Raw genomic sequence first — 21,386 nt, forward strand, 5'->3', positions numbered from 1 at the left:
AAACTGTCTATAAATTTTGCAATTACACATGCGTTGAGAGAAAATTCAACGCGATTGCAAATGTAGAAATGCAGAAAAAAATCAAGGAAAATATGCATAACGAGATACGCATAAATTTTGAGGGCCCTGCACAGGGTATATTAAGTTTGCTATAAAGCGAATTGAGTCGATTTAACTTGACTGTCTGTCCGTCTGTATATATGCGAACCGCGGATATCAGATCCCACATGATATGTGTAGCTGCCGTATGATCAAACTCAAGCCTGACATATGGAAAACTTTTCTATTTGAGAAGGTATCGTCATGAAATTTGGCATAGAATTTTGTCCAAGGTATCGCCAACGTATAATCTCTGAAAATTATTCAGACCCGAATTACTATAACATATTACTGCTATTCAAACTAATCAATCAAAATCAAGATAAAGATATTTTTATACCCTTTTATGCTATACCTGCACCCTGCACCTGTAAAGGGTATTATAACGTCGATGCAGTTAAAGTTAAAATTTTTTTGTTTTAAATATATTTTAGTGGCTAACCCCAAAGCTATCATTGGTTCAGCTTATGCTTACAAGTTCTCCACTTATGCAAGTACGCAGAATAATTTGCTACAAAATCTCCTTACTCATGCTATGAAGGCTATGTTGGCTGAAATTTGGTTAGAACTTGTTTCTTCATTAGCATATTTCTGTTTTTACTCCTTTAATCTTCTTGATCATTTCGTTAAACTAGTGCTTGCACCTCAACGCCAGTTGTCAAGTGCCTCTTAATGCCACAATAAAATCTTCTTCTTACTTAATATGTATTTAATGTAGTTGTCGGAATGGCAGAATGACGATTATTCACCCGTTTCTTTCCACCACATTACCACGACAATTGGATAGACACTCGCAAATTTTATGCTGATTGCATGACAGAAGGGTCCTTAAGTGAAGAAACCACTCAACAGAGCAGATAATTGCATAATTGACTTTAAAGTGTTAATTCACTTAGTTGGACTAAATGATTGAGAAAATAAAATGAATACTAGCAAAGAAAAGATTGACTTGGTGATTTTCAAAGTTAAGGAGAGCTCGAATTTTTTCCGCAACATGCACAGAAATTGTGGTTATTGATCTACGTATCTAACGGTTCTAGATATTGATTAGGATGTCAAAAGAAAAAATTGAAGCCCCCACTTCAGCTGAAAGAAAGATAGAAGTTTTGAATAGATTTCGCTTCAGAAATATAGCATTTATGACAAGCTCCAATTTTTTAACTGTGACAAGCGATTTGCACCTGTCATTTGTGGCAGTTTGTTACAATTTCCGAACAACTTGCAGCCGCATATCAGATTATCTTGCTGTTCATATTCTCCGCCCTTCGCACTATCTACACACATTTATATATTAACAATACACAGCTGCGGGCAATCGGCGACATAAGTAAATATATAAGGCCACCCAAAATGTCAAAAAGCTGCGCCGCATGCGCCAATTTTTATAACAAAATGACATTTTTGCCAAGAAAAAAGTTTGCAGCAACAGACGGGCGAACCACTGTTGGCAACTGAATAGTTGGTTGAGTGACTGACAAATTGCTGAAATTTCAAATGTTTGTGTTTTTACCCACCGCCAAGCGCATGTTGAGCAGATCCTAGCCAGACGGCGGTTGTTGCATGTACATGGTAAGTTCACCAAAAGTGTGCTGCCGTCACTGCATTCACTGTCAGGAGCGATTACTTTTGACAAACTGTGTTGTCAAGCGTGACTGAGCGGCAACTCTTAGGAAAAATACTGAAAATAAATAAATTATCAAACATAGTAGGAAACGCTTGTGTGCATACGAGTTAATACAACAAGAAATACAAAAGATCATAACAAAAAAAACACTATTTTGAATAACAACAACAGGACCTAGAAGGCACAAAATCTGCAAATAGTAACAACCATCTAACAATAATCCTGTAACCCGAAAATAAAAATGACAAAACTGCAGAAGTAGAAGCGTGCAACTGCAGACAAGTTGTTATAATGCAGCTACCGGCCGCGTCTGCGATTACGTTTCAACCGAGTTGTACATGTACGCCTCAAGAACGGCGAGCACATTGCCTGGTGGCAGTGCTTTTGAAAAATGCAGCAAATTAACACGACAACAGACAATGTTTTATGGCTCGAGTGGGAAGCTGCATTCGCATACATTCTTCTATTGCAATTTGTCATATGGATATGTAAACAAGTAAGTGATGTGAAAGTAATCGAAGCGATATTCTGGAGATAGAACAACCGACCGACTCTCTGAAATAGCTTTATTATTAAAGTTCAGTAGTTTTAAAAATAATCTCATTGAATACTGCTGACACTAAGAATTAGTGTGAGTATTGTCCGGACCCTAATAAGCAGCCTCTTGGGGAGAAAAGAACATGTCATAATTTCAGGGCGATATCTCAAAATCTGAGAGAATATTTCACGTGTATATAACAGACACGAACGTGGCTAAATCAACTTACTCGTCACGGTGATCCTTAATATATTATATATACTGTACAAGGTCTCCAATGTTTCCTTCTGGGTCTCACAAACATCAGGGTATATAAAAATTCGCGAAATGATTTTTCGATGACCGTTAAACAAAGTTTGTCCTGATATCTGGAGCCCTAAAAAAAATGAATGAATTGAACAAATCATTAATGAAGATTTGGGTATGTGAAAGCTCTGTGCAAAGTAGGTGTCTTGCGGGCTCACAATCATACTAAATTTGCATAAAATGGGATTAAAATTGATTACTCATCCACCGTATACCGACTTTTATCTCTTCACAGACCTCAAAAGAACGATGGTTGAACTATTTTGAAACAAAAGATTAACCGACTCTACAAAAATGACATCGAAAATAAAGGTTATAATCGGCGTATCGGTCTCATAGCCGTGAATAATTGAATAAATAAAATGAATTTTTATTAAAGAATTAGTTTTTCTCACGTCAAATGTCTATCCCTCCTTAGCCATAAGAATATATGTAATCGATAAGTTGCCATACATTGTTGTTGATATGCGCATATCGCCCTTTCTGCAAGCATACACACCTTTCTTTAATTCCTTTCAGTTCGTAACCGAACAAACGTAGTCAATCACGTGTTGCAATGTCGGAAATGAGTTACAGATCAAGATCAAGCATCGAGTAAATTTATGCGATAAGTACTTGCAACAATTGTGTATGCGTACGACAACAACATGAAAAGTGTACAACATTTTGCAAGTCCAACAAAAACATTAAACGGTATACAACAAAAACACGAAAGGCGCAGCAAGCCTGCGCCATAAAATAAAAATAAAAATTAAAAAAAAAAATGGGTCACGAACTGGGTATCGATCCGTGGATCGATCGAAATGCCGATATATCCATCGGGCAATGCTGCAAACGCACGAAGGCACGATCGGCCGTGCTGATATGTGATCGCGGCAACGGCGATCAGCATTGGTACAAATTAAATGGCACCTCACGCTTGGCATGCCACAAAAAATATGGACACCATACACTAGCAGCGATGTTTATCTTGCCGCACAAAAAATGCTTACACAAAATATTGTACACCCATGTCCAACTGTCCATGCGTCTGTCGGGCTGTCTGCTAAGCCATTGCTAGGCGTATATATTTCTTGCAATATCTATTTACCATCTACGTAGCACTGGTTCATATACATATGTATATATACGAGTACACTGCTTTTGTATGTTCCTTAATCATGCTCACTAACTAAATGGAGTTAGTTTAAGCTGACCACTTTCTACAGCGGTCGCGTGCACTCCGATCATTAGAGGAAACACAATAAATCTTTGCAAGATATGTGTGTTGAAAGTGTGCTGGAAAGACACATTACATCCTTTATAGTAGTCGCTATAGTCATGGGTACATATTTAAAAAATTATGTGCGTTTCCTTAAAAATATGTTGTTTTCTTTCTTTACTGCTAAGAGTTCTTGAATTCGCGCCGTCAGATCATAAGATTTGTAGAGTTCTCGGAGCACCAAAATACAGATAGTATACAGGAGAAGACAGTGCTATTGGGAAAACCAAAATGACTAGTGTTTTCTTTTAAAGCAATCGGTTTCAGTTTTGTGGCACTTTCAGCAGACCTAGATGCTGATTAATACTTTTAGTAGTCTATCTACTGCTTTATTAGCGAATGTTGCCTCGGCTTAATACATACCTCAGTGATTGGGTGGTCGAAAGCATCAGCAAGACCAACATTCATGGCGGCAAAGTTCAATTCTAACCAACCATTAGTGAAGAATTCTTACATATTTTGCAGAACCACACATTACAAAATATGTCACGTGACCTTAAATACATACAGACGTAAAACAATTCGTTGACCTGCAATTCATCAATGAGCCTGCCAAACCGCTTAACGTTGCTGCAGCATAGAGGCACATAAATGCGCATAGTGCAACGCTTGTGTTACCACATAAAGTGCCATAATAGGTGGAAGTGTAGGCGTGAATGACAGCAAATCAATAAACTGGCAATGCACCATTAAGCATTTCAACCGTCAAACGTCATCGCTCATAATCGTTGCTCTACATTCCTGCTTAATTAGTCACAAATCCAACAACAAGCCGTCAAAGCACAAAATGTCACGTCTGCCGTGCACATCGTCACCGCATAGCACAACAGTTGTCGCTTCTACGTGTACTAACTTTGTTGTCATACAATACCTGCAGTTGTCAAATTATCGCACTGCAACTGAATGGCTGCAACAGCGCACGCGGCGCGTACTTCTGAGTGATCTCGCTGTGATCTCTTATGTGCGCGAGACGTGCCTTCACTCAGCTACTTAGTTCGCAAACTCGACGAGTATTCCATGTTACAGCGGGTATGCACTCGTATTCTCCAGAGATGCATGTCAAATTCTTTAGCGGTGCATGTCAAAACCAGCCCATTATGGTGAAAATATTTTAACAAATTCTTTTCTTGGAAATCACAAATGACACTTACTCACTCAAACTAATGTAGTATGTTATCTATTGAAGCTTAACCGAATCTTGTTAGTTACCTGGTTAGTTTAATGACATACCGAAATCATGTCGGCAACTTAGTAACTCTAAATCAATAACAAAGCCGACTTTCAGTTGGGTTCAGCAATTTAGTTTAGTTTTTGCAGTGATTTAGCTAATCGAACACCGAACAATGTTTAAAAAGTCTAAACCTAATTATAAACTGAATCAAACAACTGAAATAAATAAAGGGCAAAGATTTTTGTTTCACGATCAAAAAAGTCGTCAATTAGAAATATTATGTCATGTTATAAAGATTTATGCATTACGAAAACATGATCTAATTCATTTGAAATTGAAAATGGTTATTTTAGTTCATATGACATCATATGTCAATTAGTGGGTGTTTGCCAGCTGTTTGTTTACGTCGCAAAACTTTTTTACCATGAAAATTAACAATGAGTTTGCTTAAATGTTTATTCAAAGGAATCACAGCAATGGAAACGCTGAAAATGTTGCAGAAGTCTTTTTGGGAGTCTACTTGATCACGAACATAAGTGCTTGAGTGCCACAAAGTGTTCAGTGAAGGTCATAAAGTCTGTTAATGACGATAACATTGAAAAAGTTAAAGAAACGGTGCTTAAGAAACGTCGTGTTGGCATCAGATGGATCGAATCAAACATTTTGGTTAATATTTTGGATATGAAGCGGGTCAATTCTAGACTCGTACCAAAAGACCCAAATCCTTTGCAAAAACCATGTCGAGTAGAGGTCACAAAAGAGCTATTTGACAACGTAGTTGAGAACTCTATAATCATCAAATAATCAGTGCAGATCACAAAACATGAGTTTCTAAAAATGATGCGAGTCGGTCCAACAACCTAGGTGCTCCAAAAATAAACCGAAACCAATAAACACAAATGCGCAAAGAAGTATTCTTTTGCCAGTCTAGATCACTCCAAAACGAATATAAGATTCATATTAAGGCTGAAGGCTAACAGGCTATTTTTAAATAGTTTAAGTTTATTATGCCCAACATATCTAATAATGTTCCCACATTTTTCTATTGACTCGTCTTTTAGCTTGGGTTGCGAAACAAACTAAGTTGGTTTTAAATATGTGATGCCATTTCTTGTACGAAATATGCTACTACGGTGTCCAGTAAACTACCTGCAGCCGCTGAGTTCCAATCACAAGATAATTTCATTTCACAACAAACACTTGACATCACTCGCAATTTGTAATAGCAAATATAAATTCCATTGTAACGGTACATACCATATGTGCCTTAAGTACACAAATAAGTCGGTTAATTTTTAATAAAAGTGTGTTAAATCGCACATCTGTAGAGACATTGATCCCATGGCAGTTGAAGTGGCACTTGAAGCATTCATCGTGGCTGACAATTAACGCGCCTTATTTCGAGCGGCCAACTTTAAGAAACAATAATGCCAAATCAATCTATGAGCGACAATTAAAAGCATTTTTTTCTAAATTAAGAAATTCCAACCTTAAGTGGACCGTGCGAGCGTGAACAATTTTCACAGCACGGTATCGGCCGGCGTCGAATAAACCCACTGATCGCACTACACCACTATTCAGATTATCTGAGCATCGATGGAGTGTTAATTTGTTCGTCGAATGGTTGTTTTTTTTTTTGGTAATTTTTGCGTGCGAACGTACATACATGTTGACGCAAAGCGATTTTAGGCGCAACTAATTGTCAAATAATCGCATTAATTAAAAGCGAAAAAGATCTTTGCTACCTCTTTTCTGCAAAATATTAAATGCACTCGAGTTAATTGTGGCTGTTTGCCGGTAACTTGCCTAGCTACTGCGTTCTATCAACATAAACACAGCCATCCATTCAATCGGAAACACGCACAGACATATATGAGCACATCGCCGATCAGTTGGTTGACCATAAATTCGCTAGTGACTGTGTTTTGCCAGCGATTGATATCGTTATTTGTTGCTAATTAGTACTAATCACACAGACAGACACACGACCAGATCGACGGACCGTTTGTTCTCCGCGCCGTCTGGTGATTGGCGAGTGCAGCTTGTTGAATGCTTTGCAGCAAGCGAATGCGCACAATCCTGCCTATTTGCTCTCACGCACCCGCTCACGCATGCCGGCACGCACACACCTCTGCCCATTTATGGACGCCGCCGAAGAGTTGTGTGCATCCGCGGCGCGCAGCCCAACCATAATAAATTTTCCAGCAGCTGTGCCGATTCACAATTGCGCACCTTTATGTGTACATATGTATGTACATTGGCCTGTGTGTCCGCCTGCAGCGCGTTTGGCAGTGAAGCGCAGCGCTGAGATGCTGAAATGTTGCAATGAATGACTTCATAAGTGGCATTTCTCGGCGGTCCAGCGCGCCGCCCCGTCATTTAACGCTTCCCCTGGCCCTTGGCTTCAAGCGTTCATATTTTTTCCCGTATTTAATAAATATATTGAACGCACCTATCGTGTCTGCATCCATACATACGTACGTACACATCGCAAGCGAATTTATCGGGCCACTGCCGATCTGACAAAACTTCACTTCACATTCTTATTTACGATTATTTTTTTGACTGCTGCGAGTTTAGTGTGGATTCTGTCATGGCTCTATGCAACAATTTGTTTGCGTCCAAGTTTGGAAGTGCGAAAATCTACTACATTTAAAAACTTAACGAATCAAAAATGGCAAGAGCGTTTTTATCACGTGACTTCTATCCAATCATTTATTACGTTTATATTTTGATTTGTGTGGAATTTCGCATTTTTTGCGTGGCCGCGTTCTTTAATTACGCGTCGGTGTTTCTTTCTATGGCGCTTTGTGGGTTAAATTTGATGCATTATTTGTAACACCAACAGCCGGAGTGGGGACTCGAAAACGACTCAACGCACAAAAACTAGTTTAGCAAAGCGTGATAACTCTCGGTAATAAGTCGCGATAAAAATTATTATGGAATGCAGTTCAGAATCCCAGGAAGGAATAATATAGTGGACCTTTATTCAATTGGATTGCAATGACTAGGACCAAAAAGGTTTATGAGCAGTTAAGGCTACAAGAACGATACGATTATATTATATTTTGAATAAAAATTAAATATACAAATCATTTTTTAAAGATTTTCGATTTTCAAGCAGTTAAGATCAGAATCTTATTTGCCAATCCTTAAAAATGTTTCCGAACAGAAACTAAAGCCATCATCATGGAAATATTTGGAAACAATAAAAATTATTTCAAAACGTATCCGAAGTATTCCACATTGCTTCTGCGATTTTGCGCTTCTTACTTGTACATTGACAGATTGTTGAGTTTTTTTCGCAGATTAGTACAACCGACTATGAAAAATATCAAACTTACTCGATTTTGATTCACCGTGTACAATCAATGACAATTTATGCGCATTTATATACACCGGCAAACCACTCCCTCAGCGCCAATGAATGCACTTAGTGTCACCAGCATCTGAATGTATGTGTGCAGTGGCTTATCGCGTTGCATTTTAAAACCGAAATGGAACAACAGTTAGTTACTGAAGTAGAGCAAATGAACGACCCGAACGCGGAATATGCTCTCTAATTGGCGCACACAAACGCACTGTCGCACACATACACAGCCTTACATACAGGCACAGGAGGTGTAAATTTGTGATGTATGTGTTTGAAGCATTTATCACATGACCCAACACTGTTCAACTAACGTTATCGATTATCGGCATAATGTGCGCGTATTAGGCGAAATATTATTGCTGATTAGCGCGCCAAACATAAATTTTACAGCGATTGCACCCTACCGTGTCTATGTGTTTGACAGTTGCCGCTAATAGTATTGTGCAATCTATAAAAAAGGCTGAGCGTGGCACGCTGCGTCACCCAATCTCCCACTTGTACGTCGATTGATTGATGTTTTTCTTACTTCACATAGTTTTTTTTATTGTTATTATTTTATTTAGTGTACGCATTTAATTTCCGCACGCCCACAAGAAGCTGTAGCGCCACAGAGAAATAGACATCGGTAGACGGCACAGCCATAACGGTCGCTGTTACTGTGGCAACATGCAACACGCAGCAGCAGTTGCCGATATCGCAGCTCAGAGTGAGTGCGAGAAAAGCACCCGCTGTGGCACTTTGAAGCCATTGTCGTGGGCACATTCACACACACCCCCGCCGCCAATTCCACTAGTTCCACTAAGGCGAACGTCAGTGCGCCACCCGTCGCCAGCGCACTCTTGTAGCCACACGCAGTCCCTAGTGCGCTTGGCGTAGTGCTGCTGCATCTACCAGACAACTGACCGCCTGGCAGGCGTGCAATAATTGCCAATTACGTGGTGCAATGCCCAAAACCGTTGCCAAACGCATATGGTGCGTTTTTCCAGATGCACTCGTTCAGAGAGTTCACTCCATGTAACATTCTGTAGTTTCAACTTAGCCGTGGCGCTGTTGCATGGCTACAGCTCAGTTACTATATTTGTTCGCATATTCGCATTTAATATTTACGCTGCGTTTTGTGGATTTCTACGCATGCGCGCTGGTTGTGGCAAGTGCCCATGTAGTGCAGCGTATAAATTTCTAATGTGGCAATTGTCGAGAATACAGCATACAGTGCGAGTATGTGCTGTAATGATGGCGAGTGTGGTGCACGGTTGCACTTCGCAACACTTGCCTGCCAAAAGCCTCTACTAAGAGACTTCGTTGGCGCTTTGATGAAGTCATTAAAAATTATTTGTTGAATAAATAACCAAGAGCAAACCAAACTATGCTCACCAACCAGTTTCTTGAAATTTTTATTGAACGCTGTGTAATTAAAAGTATTTTTATTGATTTAAGAATTTGTATTAAATATTTCGGCAGCGTAAAAAATCGAAATGAATCTTATTTAACAGTTGCAACCACTGTTTCCATTCCAATTAAATCAGAAGCTCGCAACCACGTCAATAATAAATCCGCCCACTAGATTTTTGCACAAACATATGTGCTCACAGAGCTCGCCAACTATGTTATCCATAGTCTAACTCCCAGCAACGATCTAATGATAAATTGCTCCGCAGCGATATGCGTAGAAATAGAAGAAAGAATGTGTCGGTGCGATACGCAATCACACACACACTAGCATAATATATGTATGTATCATATGTGCATTTACTGTTCGATATCTGCCGATTTGACTGATCGTGACATTTGGTAGCACTCGCCGCTGTTTGCCCTGCTAATGCTTTTTGGCAGTTTGGCTCATATTTTACTCAAACTGACACATTTCGTTCGCTCACTCGTTCGTTTAATCGTTCGTTCGTTCGTACGCTCGTTTGTTTGCTCCACCGCCATTCTAACATTTTGACTTTTGTTATTCGACCGCAAAATTTATGATCGTCATTTATGGTACGAAATGAACGACCTGCGGTGAGATAAAAATATATAATAATAAAGAAATCCAACTAGACAATTAAGATAGAGCTTAACTGATTTTGAGTCATTAAACAATGAAAGGAATATTTAAAAAATGAACGAGACTAAAGTGATTAATGTTCAAAGATTTTTATTTTCCAATGAATGCGTACAATAAATGATTTAATATCGCGTTATATGTATAAATTTCAATGTTGATTGGAGTATAAAGCTTTTATGCTTCTGCTGAGAGGCCAATAAATATGTATCTTATAGAAGCATGTCTGCACCAGTACCTACAAGGCTGTAATATATCTGGAAAGGTGTTTATATCGGCTCGACGGCCAATGAACTGTAATAACTGTGTATTGGACAAAAGTCTGTGCATGGATTTTCTTTGCATTCATTATTTTTATTATTTTTTTTAATAAGTAGTAACAAAACCGGGAGAACTTTTACCATAGAGTAATGTGATGCTAAGACATTTGCCTACATATGACGGAACTTCTTCTGCTTTTCCAAAAATAGTTAACCCCACAATATTTGCTTTAACCTCTAAATTTTTAAAAGATTTTGTGCGAATTTTTTTTTGCCAGTACTAAACTGGAACATTTGAGATTGTCTACCGAAGCACCGTTATTTTAAAGAACTTTATGAAGTCATTCGAGAGGCGTCCTCTACTCAGCTCACTTAATTGCGAAGGTTTCAATAAACACATATGGTACAGTATGGTACATAGAGGCATTAAAAACTGTTCGTATGTTACCAAGATGAATATTATTTTTACGATTCTATTGACTTTAATGTCATATTATTTATATATATATAACAATAAATTCATTTGTCCTTAATTGAAATATATGTGTATCTACAGTCATAAAATGCAGAAAATATAATGGCAAAATAGCGCGCATGAACACTGAAATGCATATACCATAAGTATGTATATACTAATATATATATACATACATATAAATGTATAAATTCATAAATATGTATATTATATACGCCATTCTGCGGTGGATTTGGCTATTAACGAGTGAATGGAAATGCACCTTGCCAGCTTTATATTCTATATAGAAAAGTACATTCGTGCGTATTCACACTTGCGTGATTGCATGTGAGTATGCATATATATATGTGTAATGCATATATATGTACATATGACACATCTCAGTTATTGGAAAATTAGATAAGGTTAACCAGTAAACCTGCTCAAAAGTCTATGCTACTGTTTGTTAGACTGCCTAAATATAAATAACACTTAAAATAAATATGAAGTACTTATTCTAAATTTTTGTTTAATTTCTATATTTTCTGTATAATGAAATTTATAGTTTTATACATACATATACATATTAACACATCAACAACATTTCTGTTTGGAAAATATTGCTAAGGAAAAGCCGTCATTAAACACAAACTAAACTATTTTATGATGATGAACTAGTGAAGGAAGACTAGGCTCAGACACAGTCGGGCATCCGATATGGATATCAACACATTCGGTTTAGGCGAACTAGTAGCTACCTAACTTTATACAGATATATTGTATATTATCTGAATGTACGGTAAAAGAAGAAAAACGTTATCATCAGCTCTACTAAATCTGAAAACCCAACCGGCCACCGGATCGGTCAGTTTGTGTGGCAGTTCTAGTGGTCCGATCTGAACAATATGGAAATTGTAGTTTTGTCTTGGAAAATAATCTATGCCAAATTGCGTGAAGATATCTTCTTAATAAAAAATTTTAATAAACAAGGAGTTACGTACATAATTTTAATCGGTCTATAGTTTGATATCGGTCTATAGTTTGATATAAATGAGTAGATTCTTATGGTGAAAAACACGTGTGTGAAATTTCAGATCGATATATCAAAAACTGAGCTAGTCACTCAGTTCGCGTATATACAGACAGGCGGACAGGTAGACCATCATAGCTAAATCGACTCAGCTCGTAACGCTAGTATAAATACATTATAGGGTTTCAGGGTCTTCGCCATTTTCTTCTGAGTGTTGCAAACTTCGTGGCAAACTTAATAGGCAATACCCTGTTCAAGGTATGAAAATCAAAGACAACGACAGAAGTAACTCCATTCCAGTTATGGAAGCCAGAAGAAATAGAAAATCTACTTTATCCACTTTTAGTACCAAATCAAGGTATGTTCATTGCAACCTATTAACCATATTTTGTGAATATATCTCACATACTGACCGATTTCACCTAATTCCGCACCACAATATGGTAAAATTTAGTGTTATCGGTAATTTGATGGTTGATTTAACTTTAATGGCTATATGTATATACATATATACATACGTACAGTAATAAAATACATAGCGCGGGCATCTTGAAGAAGTAGTAATGATCTCATCCGTCTTAATATATTACCTCGTCAGAACGTCGAGAAACAGATGTACCTTCATTAAAATGGCCAAACGGACAGGAAGACATCCAGGTCTAGGAAACAGTTCGTCTCATTCTCGTAAACATTTCGAATATATGAATATATGAAAATTGACTAATCGCTTTTCGCTATAACTAAGATTATGCTATACATTTTTTATAGATCGCAAACTCTGTCAGAGCTACTTTTCCTGCAGGGCACATATGTACGAGTATACTAATATATGACGAGTATTATAATATAATATATGGTCACAGTGTCAGGTGTGCGTGTTGACAAAGTGAATGTTGTGGATTAAGTTTTTGATTTGTTTATTTGAGTAAAATGCGTTTAGCCTTGCGCGTCGTACTCATTCGCTGCAACAGGCTGTGGAACCGGTGCGGAGCACAAGGCACCGCCACTACTCGGCGGCCATTTAAATGCGCCAATCAGCCAACCAGCGTTTGAACACAATTGAACGTAACATAATTGCAATTGCATGCGTGGAGCTCACGCGCTCTGTGATAAAATGCTGTTTTGAATGTTTCTGGCTTCAAAGCTTTCATGCGTTCTTGGCCAGTCGTAAATACAGTATTAAATTCATATTAACGTAATCCATTTTTGCATACACTCCACGGCGTATACGTTACCCCTAGCAGAAACTAATGCCAAATGTCTGTGTGTGTGTATGTGTGTATGTATGAGCATCAATTACATGTGCTAGATGAAATGTTTTTACTGTTGCATTTTATACTTTTTTTAGTTTTGCAAATATTCGTCGACTTAAATTGTGAAGGTTTGACTTTTTCATTAATTTCCATTACACAAACACGTGTTCATTTGCATGAATGAAGTTGTACGCATGTGTTAAATTACGAGACTTTGGATCCGCCTTTTCTATGTCCAGTGATTATGCGTAAGGCTAGCAAGGCCGCGAGTTCTGCGATATCTGCTTTCATTTCTGAATTTTTATCAAAAAATTTTCTTATGTTCTAATAGTGTTATGTTAAGTGCTATGGCAAATCTGCCTCACCGTAATCAACGGCCAAGTACTGGCCGGATCAGCACAAATTGTGCACCCTATACAAGAGGCCACATTGTTCCTTCATCAGAAAGATGATCCGACTCATTCAGCTTGTGATACGACCGAGAAATCGAAGCAATTAGGCTCTACACGACGATGACGATTATTTCAAGGATTAAAGCCAGAAAAAAACATGCTTTCATTGTTACGCCAAGGACTTTTCAGCACATGTTGTATTCCCTTCCAGAATAGAGAGTGGTACAGAAAAGCAAAAGGTGAATGAATTCGGAAATACTTTTTAATTTTATACTACAAAAATTGTAACTCCCAAAAGGAAACGTCAGAGACCATATAAAGTATATATTTAAAAGATCAGCGTGACCAGCTGGGTCGATTTAGCTATGTCTGGCTGTCCGTCTATCCATCCGTCTGTTTTAATATACGAGATGTATTCAAAAAATAACGGGAATTTTCGATTTTTGTAAAAAAAATTTATTCGTTTGTCTACATTAATGTTGTCACCTTCAAACTAGTCCCCATCCGATATTATGCACTTATGCTAGCGCTTCTTCCAAGCCCTTCGAAACCCTTCTCAAACTCGATTTTTGATATAGCCTTTAGCTCTTTCAGTGATAAGCTTTTAATGCCATCTATGCTTGTGTGAAGGTGTGAAGGTTATCATAGCTTCAGAGGATTTTTTCTTGTTTTTTATTAAGTTCAAGTTGAAGTTAGAAGTACTCCTAACAATTACGATAATTTGAACATAGTTTAAACCGACACATTCAAGATCTATTGTAAAATAAAGTATGTTGCAGTATTGCAAAATAAAAAGCTATACATCCTATGAAAAAGAGTTGCTTGCATATTCGTATTTAAACATTTGAGTAAATTTTCAAATTCATCTACATTCACTAGTTGATCGTTCAATGGCATAATGTGGGTCATGAAACCATTATTACTTTGCAGTAAATCATTAATAAAAGAAACGAATGCGTATGCATTTCTACTTAAACCCTGAAAACGCAACGGGTAATCCTTTCAAGTGGCACGAATTAACAGTTGATGGCAAAGACCAAATTTTGACATATCATATTTGCATAAGGCCGCCGTTATATATTATATTATTAGACCATAGGATATATTAAAAAAAAACGTACTCAATTAAGTTATGTGAAGCTGTTATGAACTTACCTGTTTTCGATTTCTGTATAAATACCCAAATAATATATTGTAAAAAATCAGTTTTCAGTTCAAAAATAGTTAAAATTGCAGAAATACTCTTGTGCTCATATTTCTCAACGTCTTTAGCACAAGTTGTAAACACTTTAAATGCCAATCAACTGGCAGGTGTACCATATGTATGCATAACAAGCCTAGCGAGTTCTGCTATATATGATGGTACTTAAAAATGATTTGTGAACAAATTTATTACACTAGTCACCATATTAATTTATTTCAAGAGTTTTTAGGCGGTAAAAAAGCAAAGTTATAATAATACTTTCTACACCTTCTCATATTGATATTTACGGGGATTCCGACAAATGAGCAGCAGACAGACGAACATGGCTGAATCGACTCAGCTTTTCAAGCTCATCTTTTATATTAATACTTCGTACTAAAAGTTCATTTTTTTCTAAAATTGGGTTGCCCAGTTTGATAAATTTTTGCCAAAGCTATATCTAACGCAGTTCAGTACACAGTGTTATCTGCGCCAACATAGTCATAAATACGATGCATACATATATATAATATGTATATATGTAAACATGCGATAATTAACAACTCTAAAACACATTCGTTCGATTGTTTTGAAAATCTCTATTTGTTGTTTTGTTTAAATAGACACACACCAAAATCCAACCTGCCGTTTAACGAAGCTCTTTGAGTTAACGTCCGCATGTGGCGCTTGAAATTTAAATTCGAACACTTCAAACAAGTGGCGGAATTCGGTATACGCAAAATCAAAAATTCAACAGAACGGCGGGGCGAATAAACAATTCAACCGAATGAGATGCCGAAAACGCCGAAATGGAATAAACGACGCTAAGATGCGGTGAAACGCGATCAGATGGGATTAGTAAAATTCCAGCAGTATTGCGGCGTCAATAATGGAAACAGTATCTGCAATCACACATACATACAACATGCGCGTAATAATCATGACCAATTCTGTATAACAGCTATGACTGCACGGATTTATTTTAACAATATCTACTTAAAGTACGACTAAAAAGTTTTTGTTACTGTTATTATTATAAAATTTTATTTTGAATAGTGCACAAAATAAGTTTGCGTCTTTTTCAAATCAATAAAAAAAACAAAGTTCAACGACATTTGATTTCGCTCGGTTAGAGGCGACGGCAACGACCCGAACGTACCAAACACCGTCCGTCCGATGCTGTCTGTCAAAAGCACGGGTGTGCAGGTATGTATATTTGTATGTGCTTCAAGCCGCTACGTTGCATTGAGTGAACGTAGAAGCTAAGAGCAGGGCTGAGGCATGCTGACCTTCATTCGACAACTCAACACAGGCATTTCTGGTTTCCTCTTTTGTACTTTGTTTGTTTATCTTTTTTGCTGTTTATTAATTAAGCCTTTTTACATTGTATTCTGAATATTTTGATATCATGTTTTGTGATTTCTATTTTTACATATCTCTTGGCTGGAGTAGCTAGGTGCAGAGCTACGAAATTGGTGGCGATTTAGCTCTTGGTGCTGCGTGCTTCGAGAGAATAAACAGTTGTAGATGTTTTTTTTAGCATAAAAACTAAAAGCGAAAGTGTAAATGTGCCGCCTTTCGTTAACACTGCCCACCAGACCATACCGGAAATACACACGCAAACACATTAGCGTATGGCAAAACGAACGCACACTTGCAGGTATACAAGTTTGCCAATGTATTGGTGTGCACATGTGGGGACTATGCAGATACAGGGTGTGGTTTATTGGTCGCTAATCACGATTTTTCAATTTCTTAAAAAGTTATTGGACTATATTGTTTTCGATCCTACTTGTGAATTTTAGATCTCCTTTCATTGTTATTTTAAGTTATTTAGAATTATTTTTGTTTCATTATGTTCGCTTATGTAATTAATATGGTATAAAAACCTTTTCAGTTCTGTCAACACTGACAAGTGAATATATTACGGCTACGAAGTCATCGAAAACTTGCCTCGTGGGAGTCGTCCATCCACCTCTGTTAATAATGAAAACATCGAAAATGTTGTTCACCAGAGGAATAGCCGAAAAACTCAACATCAGCTATGTATTGACTTAACACATTTTGGTTAATGTTTCGAAAGAAGAACCAAAATTCATTGGCACTTTGAAGAACCAAAATTCATTGGCACTTAAGGCCATCCCCGCCGAGGCTTATAACAAATGTATGGAAAATTAGAATAAGCGTAGAAATACTTGTATTGGTGTAGGAGCCTATTTTGTTGGCGATAATAAAGTTTTATATAAAAATACGTGAATTTTTTTTTTTTTGGCAGTCCAGGTCAAAGTTATTTTATGATATTAATTGCGTATATTCTCCTGACTACATCAATATTCACCGATGCTAAAAATAAATGCAGAGGGGCGAATAAATGAGTGGACGCAGAAATCAAGTTATATATCGTTGTATTTGAATTTCAGTGATTCTATTGAACTTTTTCACACAATGTTTAGTTTCTCCTTTTGAATATTGCAGATTGTATACATAGAAAAATTAATTGGTTCACACTCCCTGCTAAACAACATTTAAATGGAATAATTTAAATTGCCCCATCGTGTGCATAAACTTACAGCTACCTTGCTGGGCATGATTTTAATTCCACTTTGAACGCACTGCCAAAATTACCATCAGTTGACTCCGCCTACAGTATTACGTCTTTCGCTTTCTTGTATGTAATTTACAGGTTGGTGGAAGAGTTTCTGCTTTCACCAAGAAATAGCACTACTAGCTTCAATTTTTTTTCTCAAGTTGGTACATCTGTCGTGAGAACACATGCAAAGTTACAAGTCATTGTGTCAATTAATTCTTTGTTTACAAGCCATTTGAAGTTGACGTGTCAGAGTATTTTTTTAATATGGAAAAAATCAAATATCGCGCAGTGATTAGATTCTTTGTTTTGAAAGATTTAAAAGCAAAGAAAATTTATGAACAATTGTTAGAAGAGTATAAGGACTTCTCACCGTTGAATTTTGGGCTAGTGAATTTTAACGTGGTCGTACTAGGCTTGAAGACGATCCACGGGAAGGACGAAAAACCGCAACCACACCAGAAATCATTGAGCAAGTTCATAACATTTTTAGTGAAGATCCAAGTTTGACTAAGCGTGAAATTGCTAACGCCATAGGCATCTCGCACAAACGGCTACTTCATATTTTACAGAATTACATATGAAAAAGCTGTTTGGAAAGTTAGTGCCGTACACGTTAACAATTCAACAAAAACTGGGTCGTAAACAAATTTCTCAGCATAATTTAAAGCGTACTAAGCAAAATAAACCCGAGTTCTTGCGTTGTTTTATAACTATGGATGAGACTTGAATCTACCATCATGATGCATAATTGAAACAAGAATGTTTACAGTGGACTGAAACTGGTTGTTCAGCTCCAAAGCAGGTGATGTCGCAACGATCAGCAAAGAAGATTACGCCATCAGTGTTTTGGGATGCAAAAGGAATTTTAATGATTGATTACCTGCAGAAAAGTAAAACAATCACCTCTGAATATTATTGCAGCCTTTTGGATCATGAAAAAATTCGTGATAAAAGACTTGGTTTGTAGCACTAAAGATTTTTCACAATGCACCTGCTCACAAAGGTGTTTTAAGATTGACAAATTTCAACGAATCAAAGAACGAAGCTTGAGCATCGACGTTTTTCACCAGATTTGGCTCCCAGCGACTACTACCTCTTCAAAGACCTGAAACAACTCCTTCGTGGAAAGCTATAGGGATGGCATAAAATTATTGGAGGATCATTGGAATAAGCGTATTAAAGTAAAGAAAGATTATATTGAATAAAAAAATATATTTCGTACCCAAAACAGTATTTTTTCATTCCGAGCGTATAAACTTTTCAACCAACGTGTATATTGTAATTGAAAATTGTTTTGGTACACGATTTATGTCGATGCTCGAGGTTGCTGCCCATAGATCAAGCACTGATTTATACATTGGTTCCATCTGCTACTAAAAATGTTTACTCAATACGAAATACATTTTGTTCTTTCAAGAAAAATATTCAGTTAATTTAATTATGTTTGTTTATACCAGCAGCTAGTACATACAAAATTATACATAACAACTTTTATGGGACCTTTTTATGAGTTCGAATATATATATTTTGTTCTTTTTGGCAGTAACAAAGAAGTTCAATAGGTATGCGAGTTGAATGTACCTTGTTTTTAATTTTCTGAGTTGAAGACCTAATATTCTATAAATAAGGGATGTATTAACAAGAACTTTGACTCATAATTTACAAAAAACTTATCGCAACTATGCAACTGTGTTGGATGCAATGTGAGGAAATTATAAAAAATAAGCCGTGTGAATATTTGGTTATCAATATCACAGTATAAAATCTATTGGAAATTATATAGAGTAGACGAATTGTAGGGTCTTTAAAAGATTTGAATACATTCAGAATGATATATAAAATAAAAAGTCAGAAACGGCAAGCACAAAGCAAAGGGAAATTCTGGTAGACTTATCATCATTATGAAGTAGTTTATTTTTAATTCAATAAACGATGATAAACTATATAAAACCAAAAATCGATGTGAAAACCGGGGCCCGGGGAAGATTTTAGTGAATTGTGTGAGAAAAAAATCTGCAAAACATTGTGGCAGAGCAGCCTACGAACTCAGGACCCAGCAGGAATGGTCTCCGATCTCCACCTCTCGCTCCACTGCTCACGCGATGCGTGGCATAGCATATAATAGTTTTTTCCAATTTGTTGTCATTTGTATTTGTATTCATATTTATTTATAAGATAAAAATACGAAGCAGAAACGAAAACTGCCAATAGCAGAGTGAACGAACGTTTCGAGATATAAACAAATTTCAAATTACACAACGTCAAAAACAACAAATTGCTAAATGTTAATTTGAACGCAGCCAGCAACAATAAAAAACGCCTTATCAACACCTATGCGAACATGTAAGCGAAAATATAGAAACACAAATGAAACACGTCTAAGAATGTTTTTTTTTCAGCTGAAATTAAAAAATAATTACCACAAGCATTAGTGGGTAAAATGCAAGTCGTAACCGATACAAATATTTTCATAACCACCAAATTATTGAACAACATATGTTTAATTAGCTGTACAACACTATTTATAAAATTGTTATTAATTACGCAAGAAAAAATCCAACAATCAGAATTATTGCAAACAACTTCTGTGCATACTGCTCTCAACGTAAAATATGTATATGTATGTAAGTGTGTGTTGGGTTTTAACAATTTCAAAACCAAGCATTTGCACGTAGTAGCGTTCATTACTCGGAAGTCAGCCGACAAATACATATACCTTCTTTCAAACGTACATATGGCACATACACACATATATACATAAGTATATGGAAAGAAAAAAAATTGAATAATACTCATAATGAATGTGTGTAGGTTAAACTTTCGATTTATGAATCAATCTTGTGATATTATATTACATTTTCAAACACAAACATATACATTTATATACATATGTATGTATGTACGAGCACAAGACTTTGACGGCATGAAACACGTCTGGCTGTAATTTTAATCACCTTTCCCAGAAACAAAAATATTATATAATCGACTCCATTTTGTATGAAAAATACTAAAAAAAATACTAGTATATCATAGACAAATGTATTTCAAAGTATGAATAAAAATTCAACCATTTACATTAAAAAATAAATATTTAAAAATTATAATTCGGATTTACAAAATTACTTGTTTCTTTTATTTTTTTTTTAATTTTAAGTCATTTAGCGAAGCCAAGTGAGCTGTTAAAACAATTGTCTTGGAAGTCTATGATCAAACAAATTTGAAAAATTAAATTCTTTAAATATTGTTGTAAATAATTATTATTTGTTCACATTCAAAAACACCTATCATCTGATCAAATAAAAACTGTGCACCCAAACCGATGATAAAATTACTAACAAAGATTTTCCTATATATTCATACATTTTTTTTTATATTATTGACTTGTTTGATCTGCATATGTCAAATTCGTGTGTGTGGCACCATAGAAAAAATATTAACTACAAGTTTCCTTAAAATTTTATGTTTCAAATGGTTACCGAATAGTTGAAAATATTGCAGAAGTCTTTTGAAGAGTCTACTTTAACACGAACACAATTATTTGAGTGGCACAAAACATTCAGTGAATATCGTGAAGTCATCGAAAACTTCTCTAATGCGAATTGGCCATCCACCTCTGTTAATGACGACAACAGCGATAAGCTTAAGAAACAGTGCTCGAAAATTAACGTAGCTAAGGATTCTACAGTCATCAAAGGCATTATTACTGGTGGCGAGGCGTGGTTTTATGAATATAACGTTAAAACTGTCCAATCTAACGAATATCGCTCCAAAATTGAGCCGAAAACGACAAAAAAAAAAAACG

General features: G+C 36.4%; 1 long non-coding RNA gene across 2 annotated transcripts; it reads left to right on the forward strand.

Moving 5' to 3' along the window:
• The first annotated feature begins 15,617 nt into the window (after window positions 1-15,617).
• On the forward strand, window positions 15,618-17,245 carry LOC118681717 (uncharacterized). Of its 2 annotated transcripts, XR_011395994.1 has the most exons (3): window positions 15,918-15,995; window positions 16,051-16,654; window positions 16,892-17,245. It is a non-coding gene; the product is annotated as an uncharacterized lncRNA (long non-coding RNA). The 2 variants fall into 2 exon arrangements; XR_011395993.1 differs by having other exon boundaries at window positions 15,618-16,654.
• Window positions 17,246-21,386: the final 4,141 nt, after the last annotated feature.

Source organism: Bactrocera oleae, chromosome 4, assembly GCF_042242935.1.
Source record: "Bactrocera oleae isolate idBacOlea1 chromosome 4, idBacOlea1, whole genome shotgun sequence".
Classification (NCBI taxonomy): domain Eukaryota; kingdom Metazoa; phylum Arthropoda; class Insecta; order Diptera; family Tephritidae; genus Bactrocera; species Bactrocera oleae.